Genomic DNA, 25200 nt, shown 5'->3' on the forward strand with positions numbered 1-25200 from the left:
AGACCATCCTAGCTTAAACTCTTGGTTCCTGTCACTATTTTTTTTTTTAAGATTTTATTTATTTATTTGACAGACCGAGATCACAAGTAGATAGAGAGGCATGCAGAGAGAGAGGAGGAAACAGGCTCCCTGCTGAGCAGAGAGCCTGATGTGGGGCTCAGTCCCAGGACCCTGGGATCCTGACCTGAGCCGAAGGCAGAGGCTTTAACCCACTGAACCACCCAGGCTCCTGTCACTATTAGTGGTGTACCCTTGGGGATATTTTACGGTCATTCACAGTTTTCTCATCTGTAAAATGGGGATGATAGTTCTTTCCAACTGGGGAGGTTTGAAAGTGTATAGCCTAAGAAGAGTGCCTAATTCAGTGTGGGCCACAGAATAAGAGGTGACTTAATTGTGCTAGGCAACCATGAACTTTGAGCTGTTGGATCCTCAGAGTAGCCGTTTGAGGTTGGTGCAAGAGTACAGGAGAGAGGATGCTCTGAGGGTGGGGATATCAGGAGAAATAGGTTGGGATCTATACAGAGAGAGCTTGTTAGTTCTCTATCTTGGACCTAGTTGCTAGGGGAATAGCTTTGTCCCTGTCAGCAGACTCCAAGGATCTTTGTTCTGAAACTTTGGAATTCCTTTGCACATCATAGTGTTTTTGTCTCTAGAGGGTAGCGAGGGAAGGCATTATCATCAAAACTCCAGTGGCACCTGGGGCACCTGAGTGGCTCAGTGGGTTAAGCCTCTGCCTTAGGCTCCGGTCATGATCTCAGGGTCCTGGGATCGAGCCCCACATCGGGCTCTCTGCTCAGCAGAGAACCTGCTTCCCCCCCACCCCCCCGCCTACTTGTGATCTCTTTCTGTCAAATAAATAAATAAAATTTTAAAAAAATATATTAAAAAGAAACAAACAAGTCTTAAAAAAAACTCCAGTGGCACCTATTAAAAATTTTTAGAAATTTTAATTCCAGTAAACATAGTGTTAATCTTAGTTTCAGTGGTGCAATAAAGTGATTTAACAGTTCTATACATTACTTAATGCTTATATGATAAGTGTACTCTTAATCCCCTCCACCTATTTTATCCAGCCCACCACCCACCTCCCCTCTGGTAACCATCAGTTTGTTTTTTATAGCTAAGAGCTTGTTTTTTCGGAGTATCTCTTTTTTTATTTGTTCATTTGTTTTGTTCCTTAAATTCCACATCTGAGTGGAATCATATGGTATTTGTCTTTCTCTAATTGACATTTCACTTAACATTACACTGTCTAGATCCATCCATGTCATTACAAATGGTGAGATTTCATTCTTTTGTATGGCTGAATAATCTTCATATATATAAGTATATATATATATATGAAGATATGTGTGTATATATATGTGTGTGCATATATTTGTATATACACGCACCACATTTTCTGTATCCATTCATCAATTGCTGGACACTTGGGCTACTTCTACATCATGCCTCCCTTTGAATTAGTGCTTTTGTATTATTTAGGTATTTTGTATTCTTTAGGTAAATACCCAGTAGTATGATTACTGGATCATAGGGTAATTCTATTTTTTAAGGAAGCTCTACACCCAATGTGGGGCTTGAACTCATGACCCCAAGATCAAGGGCCACATGCTCTACTGACTAAACCGGTCAGGCGCCCCAGGGTAGTTCTATTTTTAACTTTTTGAGGAACTTCCAGATGGTTTTCCACAGCAACTGTACCAGTCTGCATTCCCACTAATAGGACACGAGGGTTCCTTTTTTCCCCACATCCTCACAAACACTTGATTCTTGTGTTTTTATATTAGCCATCTACACCCCTCCATTTTTAATGTGATTGTATGAGTGTGTGCATGTGTATGTCTACGGCTTGTTACAGATTCCTCCAGCCCTGATTCTTCTTCCCTCATCATTTACATCCATATCATTGGCTGCCACTTTTGTAGCAACAGGCAGGACCAGGTGAGGGGATAGATTTCCCATGCTTTCTTTACATAAACAGCTCCTTCTGCCTCCCTTTGCCATCTGGTTCAACTTATTAAATTCTTGTTTCTCTTTTGCATGTCTGCTGAAATGTTATGTTCCCCATTAAGCCTTCCATGACTCCTCAAGACTTGTGAGGACTCTGATAATACCCTAGTACCAGACATAGCCTTTGTCTTTCTGCATTGGCACTGTGGCCGTGCTGCTTCCACTCTTGAATGTAGCCGTTTCTTGACTTCCAAGCGCCTGAGAGAACTGCACCTTCTCACCTTCTTGAAGTTAGGTGAGGCTGTATGGTTTGATTTGGTTGATTTGTGAGCAGATTGACAGTTATCCTGTGCTCACATCCTTCTCTCTTTTCTTCTGCCGTGGCAATTCTGAAAGCAAATGTTGATAACAGGTACAGTGGTGAAACATGATGTGGACGACATCTGCCATGGAGACACATGATGGAGAGAGATACCTTTGTAGCTTTATAGCCACTGAGATTTTTGCGACTGTGTTTACTGCAACATATCCTGACTGATACGGCCATTGCTGGGCCGTCATCCTGCTTCCTTACCTGTCTCTACATCTTACTGAGGGAAGTAATCGTCTTGTTCACTATTCCCATCCCTGGAGCCCTGTTACCGGCCTGCCTGACATATGGTAGGCAACTAATAAATCATTCATGGAATGAAATGATGATTCTGTATCAAGGAAGGCTCTATCTGAAGATTGCATTTCCATAGTAGCCAAACCCTTGGCATGGTTCCGATGTGAGGAAAAGTGATAAAAAAAATATTTATTTGAGGGAAAAATAAAGATCATGGTTCCATCGCTAAAGCTTTAGAAAATAAGTTATTTAGAAAAAAAGAAATATTTTTTCAGTGAAAAAGAGCAATGAATACACAAGAAATGCATAGTTATCTTTATTTATGGACTAAAAACAGTGAAATCGGCCAGGAATTTGAGAAAGAAGCCCATACTATGAAGTCACATTGAAACAATTTTTTACTAATTATTCGTTCATTCAACATTGTTTGCTGATTGACCTTGTGTACTGTGGTGGGTGGGAAGAAGGCAATCTGACACATTTCCTTGAAAAGCTCTCAGATAAGAAGGAGATAGAGAGAGACCATGGAACGGAATAAGGGCAATAATGTAAATGCTTTGGGAAGGAACACAGAAGCAGCCTATAGTACTTCCGAGTTGGGCAATGATGAATTTGAAGAAGCATCATTTTATCTGGGCCCCTACACAGGTATAAACTTACCTTTCATCTCCAGTGACCATCCTCTGTATTCATCTTCAACTACTACTGTGGCCATATTCTGGGCTTTCTCATCATCTAAAACTGTCCCAACTCTGATACAATAAAATTCACGATCCAACTCTCTGACCAGACCCGCTAGTCTTCCCAGTTTGTTCAGTTATGGTCAGTTACAGCCGTTCCATCAAACTTATCAAGATTTTCTTTTAGTATCTTCTATACCCAATGTGGGACTCAAATTCATGACCCTGAGATCAAGAGTTTTATGTTCTTCTGACTGGGCCAGCCCGGCGTGCCTAAACTTACCAAGATTTTCATTCTCTGATCCCTCCTATTTAAACTTTTCTCTTTTCCCAGCTTAGACCTCCACAGATCAGAATTTTGCCACTCTTTTGCTGTTATGTTTAACTCCTTTATTGTTATTTTGTAGGTTCTATAGAGCCCATGTGGAAAATTCCACCTTGGATCAAACCACTTGTGGCCTTCTCCATGCTTGTATTTAGATTGCTAGAGAAAGTCATAGGCAGATTGGAGATCCTTAAAAACCATCCTTTGCAGCTTTAACTAGAACCTCAGCGTAACTCCATTATCCATTTGTTTCCCTACTTAACCTTCTTTCCAGTCTTTCACAACAACCATTTCAAGACTTCTTTCCTAATATTCTTTTTTTTTTTTAGATTTTATTTATTTATTTGACAGAGAGAGAGTACAAGTAGGCAGAGCAGCAGTCAGAGGCAGAGAGAGAGGGAGAAGTAGGCTTCCTGCTGAGCAGGGAGCCTGATGCAGGGCTCCAATGCCAGGACTCTGGGATCATGACCTAAGCTGAAGGCAGATGCTTAATGACTGAGCCACCCAGGTGCCCCCTTTCTTCATATTCTTGGACCTTCCCATCTACCACACATTTAGCAGATGCTTGTGCCTGTTGCTTTTCAGAGAAAATGTAAACCATCACAGAGGTGTAACCTTCTGCAACCCAACATAAAAAAGTCATGGCTCTGTCATCTTTTTTCCTTCTTGTCTGTTAAAAAGTTGACATTCTGTCTACCCTAGCTGGTAACATGGGCGTGGATTAAAATATCATATTGGAGTAAAGTGAGGGATGGAATAAGAAAGGGCCCAGGAAAGCATGTTGAGGAATGACAAGCTCTGAGAACCATAGAGGAAGAAGAGGCCACCACAGGGACAGAATGGGGAGCAGTCAGAGAGGGGAGAGGACAAGCAAGGAAGTGTCATGTTAAGGGAGGCAGGGCACAAGTGTGTTCCAAACAGGAGGGAGAATGGACATTTCCAAGCTCTAAAACCATGGAGAAGTCAAGTAAGATAAAGGTGAAAATGTATCTTTTGGATTTAGCCCACAATAGGGTCTTACGGGTCTTGATAAGGGTGCTTCGTTAGAGAGATGAGTGCAGACAGGCTGGAGTGGCTGAGAAGTGAATGGCACAGGGGGAAATGGAGATTCCCACTGCAGATTTCCCTTTAGAGAAGTTCAGCTCTGAAGGAGAGAGGGTAGATGAGACTGAAACTGGAGAGAGTTAGAGGGCAGAAAAAAGCTATTTTTTTTTAAATAATAGAGACTTAGTATATTTAATTGCCCATGGGGAAGAATAAGTAGCAAGGGAGAGGTTAATAAAACAAGTAAAAGAGGATAGGACAGTTGATGGACTAAGGTCCATATGAAAGCAGGAAAGAGGAGAATCCAAAGTCTCTTATAGTTTCTTTTTCTACCTTCTTACTCTCTAGAACTTTTATGCTTTCTAATATTATATATATGCTAATGACTTCAAAATCTATAGCTTCATGCAAAATCAATCTCTTGAGCACTAGATCATTTTATCCAGCTGCCTAGTGGACAGCTGTCTCTAGCCCCAGGCATCTTATCTGAAACAACTTATTACCATTTCTTCCAAATATGATTTCTTTCAACGTTTCTTACACCAGGAAAAACCCCAAAATCCAGCCAAAATGCTAGTAGATGTCTCTGACTGCCCTTTATCTTTCCATCATCTCTTCCCACTTTCTTTCCCTAGTGTATCAGGTCCTGATATGAGGTTTCCATTTTTCCAAGAAGCCTTCTTCATCCCTACAGGTCAGGAATAGGCATTCTACCTACATGTCCTTGTTGCGTCATCTACATCCTCTGTTTTGGCGCTTCCTAATTTTCTTTTCTTTTCCTTTCTTCCTTTCTTTCTTTCTTTTTTTTTTTTTTTAGAGTAGAGTGAGAGATTAGGGTGACGGGAGGAGCAGAGAAATAGAGAGAAAGGGAGACTCAAGCGGACCCAGCATACCCAGCACAGAACCCGACACAGGGCTCAATCTCACCACCCTGAGATCATGACCTGAGTGGAAATCAAGAGTCAGGCGCTTAACCGACTGAGCCACCAGGTGCCCCACTATTTTTCTGATCGTCTTTTTCTTAGACTCTAAAAGCCACATTGATAGGTACAGTTGTGTCTACTTCACAGTAACATCTCCATCAGTTAAGACATAGCCAAGAATAAATAAATACTAGTGGAATAAATCGTTGTAACTGCTAGCAGTTGGAATAGACCACGTTAAGGCATTTCTACATTTATTATCTAATTTAATCTTCATATAGAACCATGAGAGGTAGGTATTATTTTCCCTGTTTTATTGATGAAGAAAGCTGAGGTTCAGAGAGTTTAACTAACTTCACCCCCAGTCATCCAGCTATATCTCACCTTCCCGGTATTTATTTCACATCATGTTGTCTTTCAGTGAAGGAGATGTGACTTGGGCTAAGGCTTGGTCTGAGGCAGTAAGGTTTCCATGTAGAATGCCACACATTTTCTGATTTAAATACACACACACACACACACACACACACACACACACGAGGATATATGTGTGTGTGTGTGTGTGTATTCCAAGCTCTGTGGGAGATTGCTAGTGTAATAGTTAAAACAAACAAACAAACAAAAAAACCCACTGGAATCTGGCTACATATATTAAGATCCTGGCTGCTACCTCTGTGAACTCCGGCAAGTTTCATACCCTCTCTAAGACTCGTTTTTTTCAGATATAAATTGGGAAGAGCAGTACGTATCTCACAGGTACTTTCCTAAGAAGCCCTTAGCAGAGAGCCTGGCCTGGCTGGGCCTGTTGGTCAGGGGGACTTACTCATCCCATGCTGTCCCCTGTGGGGTTAGCAGTCAGTTTGCTGCTGGGCTGGCAGCAGGACAGACGCCCAGGCTCCTGTGTACCAGGGCAGGTAAAGAGTATCACCTTGCTTCTCCACATGTCCAGAGTGCCAGACTTTTCTGGCTCCCTCCTGCAGGGTGACACCCAGGGGAAGAATCTTTCCTCCCAGGCGTCAGACAGTGTTTTGTGGCTCTAAGGAGGGCAGACATGGTAGGATTGGAGCCTGGGGCACGCTCCCATTCAGACTCTGGAGGTTTGCATATCAGAGGGTGGGCGGAGGAAGATGGATGGGGTTTAGAGGAGAAACCAAAGCGAGGGTTTTCCAGTAACAAAGGAGAGACCTGAAAAAAGCCAGAAAAAAATTTGAAAAGCTAATAGATCTTGATTGCTTAGTATGTGTCAGGTACTTATGAATATTAACTTTTAAAATTCCTACAACAATCCCATCAGTTGTGATACTATCTTTTGTAGTTGAGAAAACAGAGGCCGAGGAAGGCTAAGTATGTTGTGTGGGGTCTCATGGATGCAACCAACAGGAGAGCAGGTTCGGAGTGAGGGGTCCAAGCTGGAGCCAGTCCCAGGAGGAGCTTAAACGTGGGACCTGGTGAACCCCCGAGCAGCATGCCTTCATTTCTCTGGGCTACACGGACTAGCTTGAGGTACCTGGTCTCACTCAGGTAGTTCCTTAAAGATGCTGACAAAACTGGCTATGCATCACCCCCGCCCCGGGGATCTTGTTAAATGTGCAGATGGCCAGGTCCTACTCCTAAAGGTTCTGACTCTGTCGGTCTCAGGTAGGTCCAGCAAATCCACGTCTTTAACAATCACCCCAGAAAACTCTGAAGCACCTGGTCCCCTGGCAGGTCTTTCAGAAATCAATACCTTGAAGCTACCCGCCAGCTGGAGGCAGCACAAGGGCTTTGTGCCGGAGTTTACTCCCACAGGCTACCCCCAGCAGCCCTTGCTAAGAATGTATCGATTACTGGGTTCCAGCAGGGGAAGGGCTGGAGCCATGCTAGGAAATTCCCTGGGCTTCCCAAGTCCCAGGCTTCAGAAGGCGCCCCAGATTAATCGCCTGCGAGTGTAGAATGCAACGTAGCCGTAATTCGGGCTTTGAAAGGTATTCCTGTTAAAACCGCCTGTGTTCTCCCTAGAATGCGGCTGGTCTGTGAGGTTAGCTCGAAATCCTGATGATCGGGCCGAGTTCCGCAGCAGTCATTTGTGTTCTACATGAGTAGAGGAGCAATAAGCATTTTGTCTGCAGCAAAGCTAAATCATCCTGAGGGAGCAGTTTACATCATTAGAATGTAATGAAGAAGGTTGTCACCGGCAGCTGCCAACCGCATTTCTGGTGACTTAGAAAAAGGTTACGTTCAGCAGACATTTTTCTGAGTCGTATTTACTTTTGTGCGTGGAGGGAGGCTGGTTATGCTAGCAGACTGATTTTCTTTCTGATTTCATGTACTTTTAATAATGGTCTGTCTGGGTAAGGACGACTAATCTAGTCAAGTCCCTGATGAAATGCTTGATGTCAGAGCAATAATTCAGTGCTTCCCGAGGAGGCCTGCAGAGGCTGCTCTCCTCAAAGATGAAGTGTGTTGCATGCTAAAAGCTATTTATTACCCAACTTTCTTATCCTACTTGTAGGTACGGCGGTGAAAACTCCCAGCTAGGGAAGCCTATGCCTCTTGCAGTTTCCACACGGTCACCTACACAGTCACCACCCTGGCCCAAGTTACTAGAGGCACACCTCGGAGGTCTTGCCCAGTTTGAGACCAGACCACTGCAATAAAGCCAATATCGCAGTCAAGCGAATCAGATTCCTTTTTTTTTTTTTTTTTTTGGTTACCCAGGGCATAGAAGTTATGTTCACGCTCCGTTACTGTCTGTTAAGAGTGCACTAGCATTATGTCTAAAGAAAGTACACACCTTAATCAAAACATCCTTTCTTGTTTAGAAAACGCTAACCATCGTGTGAGCGTTCATCAAGTTTTAATCACTGATCACAGATCACTATGGCAAATATGATAATGAGGAGAAGTTTGAAATAGTGTAGCGTGGCACTATTTGGAAATGTGGCACAGAGGCACGAAGTGTGCAAACGCTGTCGGGAAAATGGGGAGGATAGACTTGCTTGAGATGGAATTGCCGCAGACCTTGCGTTTGTTAGAAAGTATTTGTGAAGCACAGTAAAGCCAAGCACAATGAGGCAAGGGGTGCCTGTGTTGGTCCTCATGTAGTAAACAGCAGTAAGCCCTTCAATGCCACCCCCTCCTCTCTTGCCTTTCTATATCCAGTTCTTTGTTTGGTAGTTGAGTAATTGTTCTGTATGTAAATCAGATCATGTGTAACTGTGAATTCCCCAACATTTAGAACACTCTTTGGGACATGGTAGATGCCTAGACATCATTCGTTAAATGAACAAATAACATTTCCTTTCCTGCTCAAACTTTTCAGCCTTGCCTTTAGGATACAGATGACACTTCTGAACGTGAGTTATAAGGACCCTCGCATCTCCCCACCCCTCCTTTCCACTGTCCTGTCCACCCCAGACTACCTTCAGCTCCTGCATGTTGCCATCGGTCTCTTCTTAGAGCCTTTACACCTGCTCTTCCGTCCCCCCACAGATCTTCCCTTCCCCTCTCCTGCCCACTTCTCTTCGGGTAATTCCCTTCCATTCTTCACATCTCAACCTACATGTCATCTCTTCCAATACATCTTCTCTGATTCTCCCAAGATCAGGTTGCTTGGACTTCATTCATGATCCCAAGTCCTGAACTCCCCGACCACAGCTTTCTCCCACCGCACTGTCATTGCTGATTTGCTTGTCACTGTGCACGGCAAGGCTGTGAGCTCCTTGGGTAAAGAGGTGACCTCTGGTCTTGACCTCCCAGTACAATAAATCCCATTTCCAAGTGCTGAGTGAATGAATCAGGTGATAGTAACAGCTTAGAGAGCCTAAGGCATAGGCTTGATTTTCCTCTTGCCTTTAGTTGAAGAAGGTGCTATAGATACATACACAGGCTCTCCAGAGGGAGAAGACTCTGGTTCAGCTCCCTCATTAGACCTGTGCACCATCACCACTCTGGCCCAGGCTGCTGTTAGCCCTCACCTGGATGAGAGCAACAGACTCCTAACTGGCCTCTGCCCCCTCTTGTCCTTCTGTATACAGTTCTTCATTCAGTGGCCAGCGAAGTTGAAGCCCAGAATGTTTTGATGACCCATCCAAGGCCTTACAAATGTTTAGGAGCAAAACCAGAACAAGAAACCACTTTTAAGGAAAAAATTTCTTCTTCCAGCTGCTCTATAACCCCAAACTTCCCCTGGTTAAATCCAATTTGATTCTGATTCATACGTGTTTCTAAACACAGCGATGTTACCCTCATTCCAGCCACACTTTTCCTTGAGGTCTTGGCACAAGTCTTAGGGATCACATTGTTATTCCTTCCTTGTTATTCTGGGTATCTGCTTAATAAGTAACATTCTGCCCTTACCTAGTATCCATTCATAGTCAGAGAAAGAGATTTCACTGACAGGAAGATATATAATAAACCTTAAATCTGCAGAGTACTTCTAAGGGCTTAATGCCTCAAAAAATGTGTATTCTCAGTGGGGTGTGTGTGTGTGTGTGTGTGTGTGTGTGTGTTTAACTCAGTCTGTGAAGACACAAGGGGGAAGGGGAGGAAGCTGGAGACTATTCAGTCCCAAAAGTCTGTGTTATTGCCATAATTTGCTTTTAGCAAATGTCTTCATCATTAATATTGTTAGCTTGTTTCACGGAACACTCAAGGACCCGAGAGACAAAACTTCATTATTTCCAATTGTTTTGGTGCCCATTTTCTTAGCTACTCCATGCAACTGCCATCTTGTATCGTTTGTGTAGGTTCCTGATGTTTGCATGTTTTCCCAGTCGTTAGTGCTGTGATAGGATGCATTACAAGACACAGTGGCCTTTTGAAAAGGAGAGAGTAATGTTACGGTTTTCGGGTAGTCTCAAAGTCCTTCGTTTTTCTTCTAGCCCCTAGTCTAAGACCTTTGCTCTATGCTTACCTGCAGTGTTATCCTGCCCTCATTTTCCTTGCCTCACCAGTAGCAATTGGGATTGCCATGTGGTCCTGGGTGTGAATACCTACAAATAAGTATTTTTTTTTTGAAGAAAGTGCAGAGTTATTTTTAGGGTTGAGGTCCTGTAGTCATCACTTAGACCTGGGCTTCGTGGGGACGAGTTGGGAGGGCAAAGGGGGGGGAAAATGGCTTTAGAGGCCAGCAGCTAGGACAACCTTCAAGTAGCAGGTGAAGCATCCCTGGAGAATCCAACTGAGTAGCCTTACATGTAGCTGGATGAGCACACCAATCTCAGGGCTCCTTTCCCAGCATTCCCTTGTCCAGACCATGACTTTTTCCTCCCTTCATTTTATTTTGAATTTTGAAATAATTTCACATTTATAGAAGAATTGCAAAAACAGTACATTTTTACATATCCTTCATCCAGAGTCTTCAAATGTTAACATTTTTACTATATTTGTCTTCATTGTTTTTCCAGGTGTGTGCACACACATTTTTCTGAATCATGTGAAAGTAAGTCACAGACATGCAGCTTTTCTCCTATTATTTCAGCGTATGTTTCTTTCTTTCTTTCTTTCTTTTTTTTTTTTTTAAGATTTTATTTATTTATTTGACAGACAGAGCTCACAAGCAGGCAGAGAGGCAGACAGAGAGAGAGGAGGAAGCAGGCTCCCCGCCTGGCAGAGAGCCCGATGTGGGGCTCGATCCCAGGACTCTGGGATCATGACCTGAGCCGAAGGCAGAGGCTTCAACCCACTGAGCCACCCAGGCTCCCCGTATGTTTCTTTTTTAATTATTTACTATTTACTTATTTGACAGAGATCACAAGTAGGCAGAGAGGCAGGCAGAGAGAGAGAGAGAGAGGAGGAAGCAGGCTCCCCGCCTGGCAGAGAGCCCGATGCGGAGCTCGATCCCAAGACCCTGAGATCATGACCTGAGCTGAAGGCAGAGGCTTAACCCACCAAGCCACCCAAGTACCCCTCAGCGTGTATTTCTTAAAAACAATGCTACTATCTTAACTGTCATATAATTCAGCATCAGGAAATTAGCACGGATACAGTATTATTAAATAATTAAGAAACCCTATTCAAATTTTGTCAATTATCCTATTAACGTCCTTAATACAAAAAGAAAAAAAAAAAAACCTGGTTCAAGAGCCTAACCAAGATTACTACTTGCATTTAGTTGTCATGACTTTTTAGTTTTCTTTAATGTGGAATAGTTTTTCTTTGTCATGACTTTGATATTTTTTTAAAATTAATTTATTTATTTGACAGACAGAGATCACAAGTAGGCAGAGAGGCAGGCAGAGAGAGAGGAGAAAGCAGGCTCCCCGCTGAGCAGAGAGCCCGATGTGGGGCTTGATCCCAGGACCCCGGGATCACGACCTGAGCCGAAGGCAGAGGCTTCAACCCACTGAGCCACCCAGGCGCCCCATGACTTTGATATTTTTGAAGACAATCTAGTCTTTTTTTTTTTTTTTTTTGAAAGTTCCTCAGTTTGAGTTTGTTTGTTTGGAATTTCCTCATGATTAGATTCTGATTATACATTTTGGACAGGGAAATGACTGAAATAATGTCCCCCTCTCAGTACATCTATTGGGAGGCACTTGATATCAGATACATTAATGGTAACATCTCATTAATGGTAATGTCCGTTTTGATCACTTGGTCAGATTTCTCCACCATGTAGCTAACTATTTCTTCTTTGTTAATAAGGATCTGTAGGCAAATACTTTGAGACTATGCAGACAGCTTTTTTTTTTCTCATCAAAGCAGAGCACACTAATTTTAGTATTCATTAATGATTCTTTCCTGAAATAAGTATTTCCATCATAGTTGTCAAATGGTGACTTTGATTTCGTTATTCCTTCTGTGTTTATTAGTTGGCATTTTACTTTAAAGAAAAGCTCCTTCCCCCACCCCCGAAAAAGAAATGAAAGCTTTTCCTTCTGATTGATTGATATTTGTATGGTTTCACATACTGTTTGTTATATTCTATGGGTTATAATTTTTTACTCTTATTTATTTTGATATATAAATAATTTTGAAATTTTAAAAGATTAAGATTTGAAATCAACTCAGATTTAGCTATCAGGGGGCCCTTAGAAGCTGACTTCTGTGTCCTTCCAACCTGCCTTTACTAGTCTTTGAATGCTCCTCACTCCTGTGTATAACAAGATGTTCTAGGCTCACCTTACACATCCTGTCCCAACCCTGGAACTGATTGTTTTTTCACAAAGCACTGTTCCCTTTGGTGAGGAATGGCACTTAGAAACCAAGATCTGGGTGCTAGGGGTGTTCATCAATATTGAAATGCCATTTCTTCTGGTCTCTGTCAGCAGATATGGCTAGGGCATGTACACACACACACTCCTGTATCTTTTCTTTCAATCTGTAGCAAAAGCTAGCTTTTCTTATTCAGTTCACAGGGCAATGGGAAAGGAATTACTGTTGTGTGTGTAGTTAGCCCTTAAAAAACTGTCAAGGACTTGTATTTTCACCAAGTTTAAAAATGAGTCACCCTTTCCTCCCCAATTCCTGGACACATTTCACACATCTATCTTAAATTGTGAAGTCTAGCACATGTGCTACATAAATATACCAAATATAAATCAATGTAAGTGGCCAGAAATGATAGAGAATAAAATCTTCCTACTTCCTAATGTGGCATATGGTCTTGTTCCTTCAGTGATGCAGGTGGGCTGGGAAAAGTTTATTTATTTGGACATATGTGATCAATACTACTCTGGAAAAAGCAAGCATCAGTATTCTATTTAGTTATAGATTATTACATCACTGGGCTGAGAATGTTGACTAATATTAATTGATACTCAATTAAAAATGTTCTTTAGTGAAATATGTAGAGCATTTAATATGCTAACAGGCATTGCAATTCCAAGAAAAAGATATAGTACAAGATTTCCCAAACTTATTTGCCTGCAGAATCTCCTTTTCATGGAGCATCTAGGTAAATTTGTGTCCCATGAAATCTACTTCGGGGAATGCCATTACACACTCATTCACTCACACATACAGTCATAATATCATAAAAGTCCCAGAAAGAGTGATTTGCTCAGAATCCCTGGACTCAGTCATAATGAAGTGGTTTGTATTTTCTGTAGATAAAAGAAGCTCCCCCACCCAAAATGTGTAAGCTCCATTTCCTCTCTGCCCCAAATTGCTATGTGTCTCTGATCAAGTGGAAGGCTTTGGATTTTCATATCCCTGTATCAGTGAGGTGGTGGAGATAGTTAAAAGTTAGCAAATATTTATTTCTGAAAGATATCCATACCTGTTCTTTCCTGACTCCCTAAGGGTTCCCACCCCAACTTTTCCCAAAGCCTGCTGTGATCCCATGTCCTGAGGTGAATTTAGAACATTTTGGAAAACGCACATGAGAGAGGGGTGTGACTTTCATAGAAGTGGACATGGTGCAGGTCATTAAACTAATGCCACTGCATATTCGAATTTCATCTATATTCTTAAAGTGATCAATTCTTAATTTCTCTGATAATTTTTTTTAAGAAATCCACAATTTTTACATTGTCTTTGTTTTTACAGAGAGCCACAGAAAGTACAAGTTAAACTAAATTTTTTTTTTTTGCAAGTAGATTACATCATACAAATATTTTAGTATTTTTTGCATTTGGAATAATGAAGTTGACTATCAAGACTTTTCACGCTGGTATATTTCACTGACTGAAAGATGTTTGCTAATGCTACTAAATCTATTCCTTCAACATTTTTAAGAATCATGAACAACACGTTTTGGGTCCCTGAATGGGTTTTAGATCTGTAAATCAATCCCATGGATCATTTTAAATTACTAATCATAAGCAAATAGATAAGCAAGAATGACTATAAATTGGGTTAATTACTGTAGCTCAAGTTTTAGCTCATAATTTTGACTTTCAAAGGCTACACAAACCAATTTTGTACTCTTAGATTATAATGAGCAGTCTTTATTCTTTAATCAGTTCGTCCCGTATCTGGCTGTCTAATGTGACATTCCTTTGAAGTCTAGAAAGATCTAACATAATTGAAGAAATGTCGAACTACTTGACTCTTTTTTTTTAATATAAAGGAATTAAACATTAATCAGGCTTGCGCATCTCAATTAAGCCAATTAAAATTATCACAGAATGCAGTGCATACCGCAATAGGTAGCTTTTATGCTTGAATATGTTATCAACTTTTACCTAATGCTCCCTTCTTCATGAGGTTTGTTACTCGAACAGTAAATACAGACCTGAAGTCTGTCTCACAAGGTCCACTAGTGAATATGGTCTGGCAAAGCCCCATGAAAGACTCGTTTACAGTGTTGATTCAAGTGCTGCCGACAGCGCTGGAACTTACCTTAAATGTCTTGCCAAAAAAGGAGGTCTGTAATTATGGTGATGACTGGTGCCTTCACCCAAATAGCCCATTAGTGATTCAATTTGCTTCCCTAACAACTGGGAAGCAGTTTTGGTCTTGCAGGCTACGGTGTATACACAAAGTCCATATAATTACTAATAATTTGTAACAAGTGTTAATTGATAAACAGCTCCCTCTGGTAGCTTAATTAAAGCTGTAGGATAGCTAGGCGATTTACAACTGGGATTGATCTCAATTAGTCAACAAAATCTGTGTAGTCTGTTCAAAGGAGAAAAAGGAAATTCAGCCTAGTGAGGCTTTGGGGATTTTGTCTTGTCTTCTCGGTTTCTTTTTCCTTCAAGAAGAGAAACAGAATCAGAAGAGCCGCATGGCTCTGTCAGAAGCGACCCACCTAGCTTCGGCGGCCCGTTACTTGTAGGCTCTTCAACATTTGTTCTCCATTTGTTTTTTCTCTGTCAGGTTACTGAAAAATATTCAAGCTTTTGCTTTTATTACACCCAGTGGTACGCATTGCCGAATACCAACCCTGAGGGACCTGAAAGTAGAAAGAGAAAACAATTTTTAAAAATGTCAGGTTTTGATCTTGCAGAGCTGTTTGCAAACTGGCATTTTGGGGCCATAATTAAAAGGAAGCCCAGGGAAGGTGGCATGGGGGACCCACCAGAGACGGGGCGGCCTGGGGATCTCATAGAGCCAGTTTGGCTGCTTCGGGACTCGACTGATTCTATCGTGGGGCTGATACAGTAAAAACCTAATCTAAGCATTGCTAAAATCGCCCCTATGGAATAGGAGAGGAAAAAAGTGTCATCTGTGCTCAGCGAGATCACAGACTGGCTGCAAACAGCTGCTGAAACATTAATTAATCTGTTTGCAAATAAATTGTGGATCTGTACTAGTTGAAATTGCTGTTATAAACAAGCTGGGATGCTGTACTTTCCAGATTTGCTTGTATTTTGAGATTTTTTTTTTTTCATACGCTGTAAAATCACCACGGCCCAGATACTGTGTGTTTACTTCTGGAAGCTCTGAGCCAGTATACTGACATTACCTCATAGACACTCAGCTTGGAGGCAATTCGTACTGGTTGTGGTCCTTTGGAAGGCTGTACAGTACTGTGTGAAAAGGTCTGCACCTCATTTAAGTCAGATTTGTTAATCAAAGAGAATGAAATATTCTACAGAGCAAATGGCTGTGGATTTAGTAATTTTGTAATTTTAAAGCATTTCGTAAGTGTCACAGTTCCTTAATTTGTTCTAACTGGGCTGTGGCAAATTCTAGTTGCCTTGACACTTAGAAGATTAATATTGGTTCCCAGTGTTTACTCATTTTCTAAAAAGTGATAGCATGTATAGCTGGGACAGAGAATCTGGAGAGTTTATTTTGCCAAATTTAAAGTTCTGATGCTGTCTGTTCCCTGTTTCTTTGTCCTTTGTTCTTGATTTTAATTCAGCAAACACTCATGAGCTTACTCTTTATTCATTTACACATTTTTTTTTTTTGATTCCTAGTATGAACCAGTTATTCTGCTAGGTGCTGGGATACAGAAGGTATTGAGAATATAACCTTGTTCTCAAGGAGCTTATGGTCTAGCGCTGAGAATAAAAGCAGCCATAGCCAATATATAGGTGATTGGACATGATGGTATTCCAATAAAAGTTTATTTAAAAAAATAAACAAACAGTGGCAGGCTGGATTTATTCATCGTCTAGTGGAAAAAGTCAAGTAAAAAGCCAAACTACAATATAGTCTGTCCCTTAAAGTCATACGTGCTATTGGAGCTCATTGGAAGGACACTCTATCCAGGTCTGGTGGTGATGGTGGTGGTTGTAAAGTTGAGTTACGGTCAACAAAGTCTTTAGAGGAACTCTAAGTGGAAATATCTGGATGAGAAGAAATTATTCAGATAAAGGGACAAACAGGATGGGCAGAATGTCCCAGGCACAGGTGACAAGGTGGGGGGCAAGGTCAAGGGTGAGGTATAGCATGATGTGTGTGGTAGTGTCATTAAGGTGTTCATCCATATTCTGATTTTGCCCTTTCTTGCAAACACGATGAAGGCTCACACTTCTCTACCCTGCTGTAAAGGGAAGCATGACCATATGACTTGCTTTAACCTGGAAAAATCAGAGGAAATGGCATGGGTTATCTCTGGATGGGAGATTTAAGAGCCAGCCCTTAATCGGTTCTTCACATTCATACCCCCTGCCCTAGGGATCCCAGAAGCCCTTGTTGAGTTCGAACTTCCATCTGCCTTGGTTCCCGAGAGGTGATTATGACAGAGCTCCCCTAATAACTTATATTGGACATTTAGAGTGAAATTCTGATAACTCTCTGTTGGATAAAACCAGTGAAATGTTGGAGTTTTTGTTTTTTATTCTGACATAGCCTAGTCTGTCTTGATTGTTGCCGTGTGTTCTTGGATCTGAATCTATTTGTGAAAGGCTTTCTTTTGGTTACTGGGGTGAGATCCAAGGACTTCAAGGAGTTTGCAATCTATTGGCACTCAGTTGTGACACAAAGCAAGATGTGGTAAGTGCTTTGAGAGAAATAAGAAATGAAAAGAGAGAGCCCATCCTTAAGACTATCAGGAAAGGTTTCATGAAAGAACTGTGTTTTGAGTTGAGCTATAAAGAAGAGCCAGAGTTTCATTAGGAAAATTAGGAAATTTTTTTTTAAGATTTTAAAAATTATTTATTTATTTGAGAACAGAGATCACAGGAGGTAGAGAGAGAGAAGCAGGCTCCTCACTGAGCAGAGAGCCCCATGTGGGGCTTTATCCCAGGACCCTGGCATCGTGACCCAAGCCGAAGGCAGAGGCTTTAACCCACTGAGCCACTCCGGTGCCTCTCATTAGGAGATCTTAAGCAATGAGCTAGAAAAGGCAGATGAGTGGTAAGAAGAGAATGAGACAAGGTATGGAGGCCAAAAAATATAACTTAAAATTATGCAGATTGAAAGCAAGACACAAAAATCAAGGTCAATCAGTGGGGACCCTTATATGACTTGCCAAGGGTTTTGGAGGAGAGTGGGGAGAGGAATTGATGTAGGGTCAGATAATCTGGTTTCTTGTGCTCTTTTTTACCAATTACCAGCTGAGGAGGAAAAGGGTGTCTCTCTCTATGGTGCTAGAATTCAAGTTTCCTGACTTCTAGGTGAAAGCCTTGTCACACAGCACTACCTCTGTAGTAACCAGAGAATCCGAACCCAGCACCATGTTATTCAAGTGTACCAAGCATACAAAGAAGTCAGCAGGCAGAAGTGGTACCTGGGGTGGTTGGAGGAACAACTCCAAGAGAGCAAAGGAATTACCATAGTGCTTCTGGACTTGGTTTCTGGGGCTGAGAATCAAGTCATAGATAAAGACCTGAAATGGTTGCCAAAGGCTGGGGGGTGAGGGAAATAAAGTGAGGTTGGTAAAGGGTACAGATTTTCTGCCAGAAGATGAATAAGGTCTGAGGATCTAATGTATAACATGGTGGCTATAGTTGAAAACACTCTATTGTATGATTGAAATTTGCTAAGAGGGCAGAACTTAAATGTTCTCACACACACAAAGATAAATATGTGAGGTGATAAATGTGTTCATTAACTACATGGGAGGAATCCATTCACAATGCCCCTGTATGTCAAATCATCATGATATATACTTTAAATATCTTACAGTTTTCTTTGTCAATTATACCTCAGTAAAGCTGAAAACCAAAAGACCCGAAATTCCCATGACATGGTTGTCCTTGATGGCAGGCTTATGCTTCTATTAATATCCACTTATGGACTTCTAGTCCTTGAATTTTTGCAAATTTCTTACAAGAACATATTTATAGTTATGTCAGTACCTGATGATAGTTACTGTCAATACAATATTATTCCAGGAGAAATACGTTTTAAAAATTTTATTAATGGCTCTCTACTTCAGAGACAGTAAGGTGTGGAGCATGGCATCAGCAGACTTGGGTCTAGTCTGCGTCCCCAAACCTGCCAACTTTAATGCCTTTGTGTAAGACACACCTTTGGGGATTTTCTCATCCCGCCCTTTGAAAGGGACACTTGTAAATAAAAGGTATTATTTTTCCTATTATCAATTTTAAGTGGTAATTTTCCAAGTAAATTGAGAAGGAAGAGACGTTGCTCTGGGCCATCAGTTCACTGCACTGGGGCTGGGCTGGACTGCTTTCCTTCTCTCTCGGGAAGTCTCTCTTCCTCAAGGTGAAGACCAGAATGTATCCTTTGTATCTCCATTGGATCGTAAGCTTATTTTTGCTAGAGGACCTGTTACACATTTGTTTATATAGCTATCTCTCTCATTTATCTGGGAACTCATTGAGAAGTGTGTGCTGACCTTCAGGTCTTTTCAAAGTGAGGTAAGGGGAATTGTACCACGTGTGAATCTTACCCATCTAGATGCACGGGTAAGGTGGGGGTGGGGAGAGATTGATTTAACTAGGGCAGGTAAGTGATGCCAGTCACCATTGCATTTAATTATTCTGTGGTCCAGAATACACAGTATTTGGGAGACTGTCATCTTTCATCTTTCATTCTCTCACACAGAGCTGGTATCTCTATGCTTCTTGTAGCGTGAGCTTCTTGCTGTGTTGGGTGTGATCCTTGTGTTTAAGGGTACGTACTATTCCTACAACATGGCTGCTAAACTTCGCCAGCCACTTCATCTGTGCTCAGGGAAATGGCTGCAGTCTGTTCCAGTGCTGGAAGAAATACTTGTTCTGTTGGAGTTAACAAAAGATGAGGGCGTCAGTCTGATGTAAACCCTCCTGGGATATGCTCAAGGGTTATTTCAACTCTGCCATGTGTCTCACCTTTGCCTCCAGATACAAACTGTTGGGTCTCCTTCACAACTTGGCAATAATTTGGACTCACATAGCTTTTCCAGTCACCTTTTGCTTTAGAGTTGTTTCCTGTTAAGGCATGAAAGTGGTCAGTCCAGTTCAAACCACGGCTTTATTCTTGCGTCCAGTTCCAAACTTCTCCCTTCCTCCACTTCCTGCCAAGCCTCAGCCCCATGCCAAAATCTGTAGACCAGCAGGGAAAGATGTGTGGCGCTTTGTTCTTTCACTGTTACTCTGCCTTAGTCGTCTACTCTTTATGTTCCTAGTTCCTTGTGTACCAGGTTAAGGATCAGATGAGGATTAAAAGGGCCACTTGGTGGGTGGAGAGGAAATCTGGCTGTGGTGTCTTCCAGGAGACAGATAGCTGAAGCTTTCGTGGGCTCTCTGGAGGCCCCCGTGGGCATCTCTGGCACTCTGCTGGTATCCAGTGCTGGACATCCATTCTCTCGCTGAGCTCTTACAAATCTTAGCTCTTGCTTAGGGCGGTAGATTGCCAGCTTCATTCTGCTGGTGGTGTTCTGCTCCGGCAGGTAGCCTCCTTCAGTAGAAACCTTTCAAGAGAGTAGCTAACGAGATGACCTCTTAGTTCAGAGGAAAATACAGCGTTCTTGTTCCACCAAATTCTGGAAGGGGAAACCACTCATGCTACTGTCTTTTCTTGTCACTATGGTGTACACAAGTTTTTTTCTTCACTTTGGGGACTTTGGGGACATTGTCAGTATCTCCCAGGAAGTGCCCCAGGCTCAACTCTGATCCAGGGACACTGGAGAATCCGTGCAGCTCGGCGTCTCTTGCAGGTTCATGTGTCACTGTCCTCTCTGTAGAAGAACACCCATTCTCTCAAAAGATCTTCTTGAAGCTCTTTTCTCACTTGGTTTAAGAGAGGTCATCTATGAGGAGAGCTGGGGAAATGCCACTGAACTGCTGATTCCGTTGACAGTTTTTTACTTCAGTGGCTCAATGTTCATTTCAAATGTCTTGCGTTCTCTAATAAGCCTGGTTTGGGGTCACAGTGCTAGTTTTTCTATCTTCTAGTAACTCTTTCAATAATGCATATTGTTTTTGTATCTACTGTATGCATACTTGTTATTTTTTGCTTTGGGCTTCAGTTTAAACTTCAAGACAATTGGAAAATTCCTTTCGATGTTTTGATAGAGTGGCATGTGAAATTTTTCTTTTTTCCCTTTGAATGTTGGTTTTAAGAGCCAAATTCCCATTTACATAGTTTCGCATAGACATAGGTGCTCAGTACATATTTTGGAATTGAACTATGCCAATATGCATACCTGCACTCATGTCTAGAGGAATCATGTGGCCTCCAGAGACTCCTTTGCTGGTCTGAGATTAACTTTTAAACTAGGAACTATCCCTTCTGCTAGCTTTCAGAAAAAGCATAACACTGATCCTAAGATTTTTCAAGGAAAACACACACAAAAAAATCCATAAGCTTTACTAGTGAATTAAAAACATTCTTTAAAGTAAAATACAGCAAATGGAATCCAAGTAATAGCAAAAGAATATGATTAAATTGATTCAATCTAGGAAATGCCAGGATATATTATTATTAAGAATTTTTTTAATATAATTTGCCATATAAATAGGTCAAAAGAGAAAAGACATTTTAAAAATAATGAAAAGAAATTTGAAAAATTAATAACTTTGCCTCAATTCAAGTCTTTATGGTTCAAATAGATGGAGTCTCCCTTAATGTGATACAAATATGTATTTTTGTTTAAAATAGCATCATTCTTAGTAATAAATTTGCCTTATATATGTGTATATTTGAGAAATTCGGTTTCATTGGAATTTGTCTCATAAATCTACATTTTTATTAAAGTCAGGAACAAGACAAATTGCCAATAATCATTATTCTTGCTTAACATTATTTAAAAAATACTAGCAAATGCAATTAGATAAGAAAATGAATGTGTAAATATTAGAATAGACATCAAAAGTCTTATTTTATATAACTTATTTATAGTTGATATAATTATAGATCGTGGAAATACAAGATAACACCTGGGTAGGGGGAGTCTTTAGGCAGAATAAGAATCTAATAGATAGCTATGTATGTAGTTAATGCACAAAAATAAATAGCTAACATAGAAACAAGTAGAAGGTTGTAAATATAATGGGATAAAACAACTCATTTACCAAAGCTTATGAATGTGTTTAAGTTCTTAGAAATAAATTCAACAAGAAAGGTGCAGGAGAAATATTTGAAGAAAACTAAGTTTTCTTGGGGGGGAATATAATAGTTTGCTATAACTGAGAATAATTTTTATCTTTTAACTTTTTGCTTCTGAGTTACAAAATCACAGTTCAACAAAACAAACTTTGCTAGGTACATGAAAGAACACTAATAAATGGAAAAAGAAATTCTATTATCTTATAAAGAAATGGAATATTGTGAACATAACCATTCTCTCTAAGTGAATCAAGATATTCAAGTAATTCCAATAAAATACCAACTTTTTTGTGATCTTGACAGAATGCTGTAGTTCATTTGGGGGGAAAAAAACAGAGAGAAATGCCAGGAATTAAAGACAGAAGACAAGTCTTATCTGATAATAAACTATATTATACATCTATAACATTTAAAACAAAATAGATACTCTAGAAGTAGAATTAAATCCATATGGTAATTGATTATGGATAAAAGAGATATTGCAAATCAATCCTGAAAATATATTTAGGAAAAGACTTAGTTGGAGACCAGTGGATAGCTGTTAGAAAAAGTTTTTAAACTTCACACCCTACACAAAAATTAAAAATGTAAATCTAAAAATCAGGGCACCTGGGTGACTCAGTCAGTTAAGTATCTGCCTTTGGTTTGGGTTGTGATCCCAGTGTCCTGGCGTTGGTCCCGAGTCGGGCTCTGCTTGGTGAGGAGCCTGCTGTTCTCTTTTGCTCTGACAAATAAATAAAATCTTTTAAAAAATATATAAAGAGCTTACTGTAAATGTTTTAGAGAACTAATGGTTGAATTTGTTTTTAATAATTTTGAGGAAGATCACATTATGAAACAAAAACCAAGGATCATAAAAACATTGAATTTGAAAACACAGATATCATACTTTTGTATAGTTAAAAAAAAAAAGCCATAAACAACAATAAAAACAAAATACAGACTTGGAACGTATTCTCTTATAAACAGTACTTACAAAACATTAAGGAAAAGGCTAACAGGACATTAGAAAGATGTATATGAAGTTGCAAAGAAACATAATTGAGTAGCCTCACGCATAATAAAAGAAGCACAAAGTAGGAGAGGGTATACTATTTTAACCTATTAATTTGCTAAAGATTAAAAAGTATGATCATTTCTAGTGTTGGTATAGATAAAGGAAAAAAAATATGTATTTGTGTACTGTTGCTGAAATGTTGTTTAGAGATTACTTTGGCATGATTTATCAAATTTTAAAATGTGTGTAGGAATGCCTGGGTGGCTCAGTCAGTTAAGTGTCTGCCTTCAGCTCAGGTCATGATCCCAGGGTCCTGGGATCAAGCCCTGCATTGGGCTCCCTGCTCAGTGGGGCATCTGCTTTTTTTTTTTTTTAAGTTTTATTTATTTTTTAAATTTCTTTACAGTATTCCAGAATTCATTGTTTATGCACCATACCCCATGCTCCATGCAATACATGCCCTCCATAATACCCACCACCAGGCTCATCCAACCTCCCACCCCCTGCCCCTCCAAAACCCTCAGGTTGTTTTTCAGAGTCCATAGTCTCTCATGGTTCATCTCCCCCTCCAATTTCCCCCAACTCCCTTCTCCTCTCCATCTCCCCATGTCCTGCTATTCCTTATGCTCCACAAATAAGTGAAACCATATGATAATTGACTCTCTCTGCTTGAGTTATTTCACTCAGCATAATCTCTTCCTCTGCCCGCTGCTCCCCCCCGTTTGTGCGCTCTCTCTGATATATAAATAAATGAATAACCTTTAAAAATATTTAAAATATGTATATTTTTTGAGAAATTTTACTTCTAGGAACTTCTCATGTATGCATTATGTTCATTGTATAATCATATATATACGTATATATGGCAGACATTGTATAATCATACACACACACACACACATACATTGCAGACAAGGTTGCAGCATTATTTTTGGTAACAAAAAAGTTGTAACAAATACCTAAATGTTTACCAGGTGGAAATAGGTTAAATGAATTATGATATGTCCATATTAGTATCCATTACAAAATTTGAGACAGATATAAAATAGAGGTATTAACATTCAAGGATGTCCAAGATACATTATTATCTGAAAAAAGCAAACCGCAGGAAATTACGTCCTTTATGACCTTATTTGTGTAACAAAAAAAAGGATATCCAGCTCTTGTGGGTGTGTATGTGTTTAAATTCACAGGTTCTATATATAGAAAAAAAAGAATCTGTAAAAAATTGTTATCCCTGAGAATGGGACTGAATGGCTCGGAGGAAGTGGGTCCTGAAAAAAATAGTTGAGCTTTTCCATAGTGCTTAAATATGTTACTGGTTTACCAGAGCCATATTAACTTAAAAATAAGTCAGGAGAGTTTCAGAAGTTAATAAAAGGTCAGTGTCTATAGCAGCAGCTCTGGACCCATCCGACATCCCTCATCGCCTTCCACTTTGGCTCACAGTGCCTGACTTCAAGCTTCCAGTAACTGCATTTTTTTTTTCCCCCTGAGGACTTCTACTGGCCCCTAAGCCCCTCTGCCTAACCATACAGTAGACTAGAAATGCCAGGGAATTAGTGCCCCTGAGGTGCAGCCTTAATCAGTGACTGACAGGGGTGTTGGTGTATAAATACTTCTGTTGTCACACTATGTCAGAGCGTCCCTGGTGGGACTAAGTCCCTGTTATCCAAGGTGATAACTGGTTTGATGGGGCACCCCTTATTGGCTGCCTTTGTTTCCTGTCTTACTACCTTTCCAATGTTTTCTTGACATTTCAAATAAGCTACACGGACCGCATCCTTGTTTTATAGCCAGCTTCTGGGGCAGCCCAAGATGAGGACACAGTCTCTCCGTGGCTGCAGCACAGAGACTGACGTGTTCAACTGCTGAGCTGAATGGTCGAGCAGTTCTATCTGGGACCATTTCATGTAGGTATCACCCAAGTGTGAGCATCTATATAAGCTACCGATGGGTGTTTTGGTTTATGGAAATGGAGATGTCCTTTATGCATTAGACAGAGTTCCTCAGGCTGCCAGCCTGGTGGGCTGCAAGAGTGGCTCCTTTTGGTTTCTCTTCTTGAGTTTTCTGGGAGGCTGAGATAAGCTGAGGATCCAAAGAATCAGACTTGATGTATTCAGAGGACTTACCTGGGTGGTTTTTAAGCATCTCCCATTTCCCTGAGCAAAGATGTTGACTCTATCCAGAATGGTTGGAAGTGTGTGTGTGTGTGTGTGTGTGTGTGTGTGTGTGTGTGTGTGTAGTGCATGGAGCTGGTTGTAGAATCTGGGGACCTTTTCTGCAGGCTGTGGTGTAGGTGTTTGCCCCAGGTCCTCGGTGTCCCAATCACAATTCGGCTTTACCTA

At 40.8% G+C, this 25200-nt stretch overlaps 1 pseudogene; it reads left to right on the forward strand.

Moving 5' to 3' along the window:
• The first annotated feature begins 409 nt into the window (after positions 1-409).
• LOC132002087 (GTP-binding nuclear protein Ran-like) overlaps positions 410-25200 on the forward strand; it is a 61987-nt pseudogene continuing 37196 nt past the window's right edge.

This window comes from Mustela nigripes, chromosome 14 (assembly GCF_022355385.1).
Source record: "Mustela nigripes isolate SB6536 chromosome 14, MUSNIG.SB6536, whole genome shotgun sequence".
NCBI classification, from domain to species: Eukaryota; Metazoa; Chordata; class Mammalia; order Carnivora; family Mustelidae; genus Mustela; species Mustela nigripes.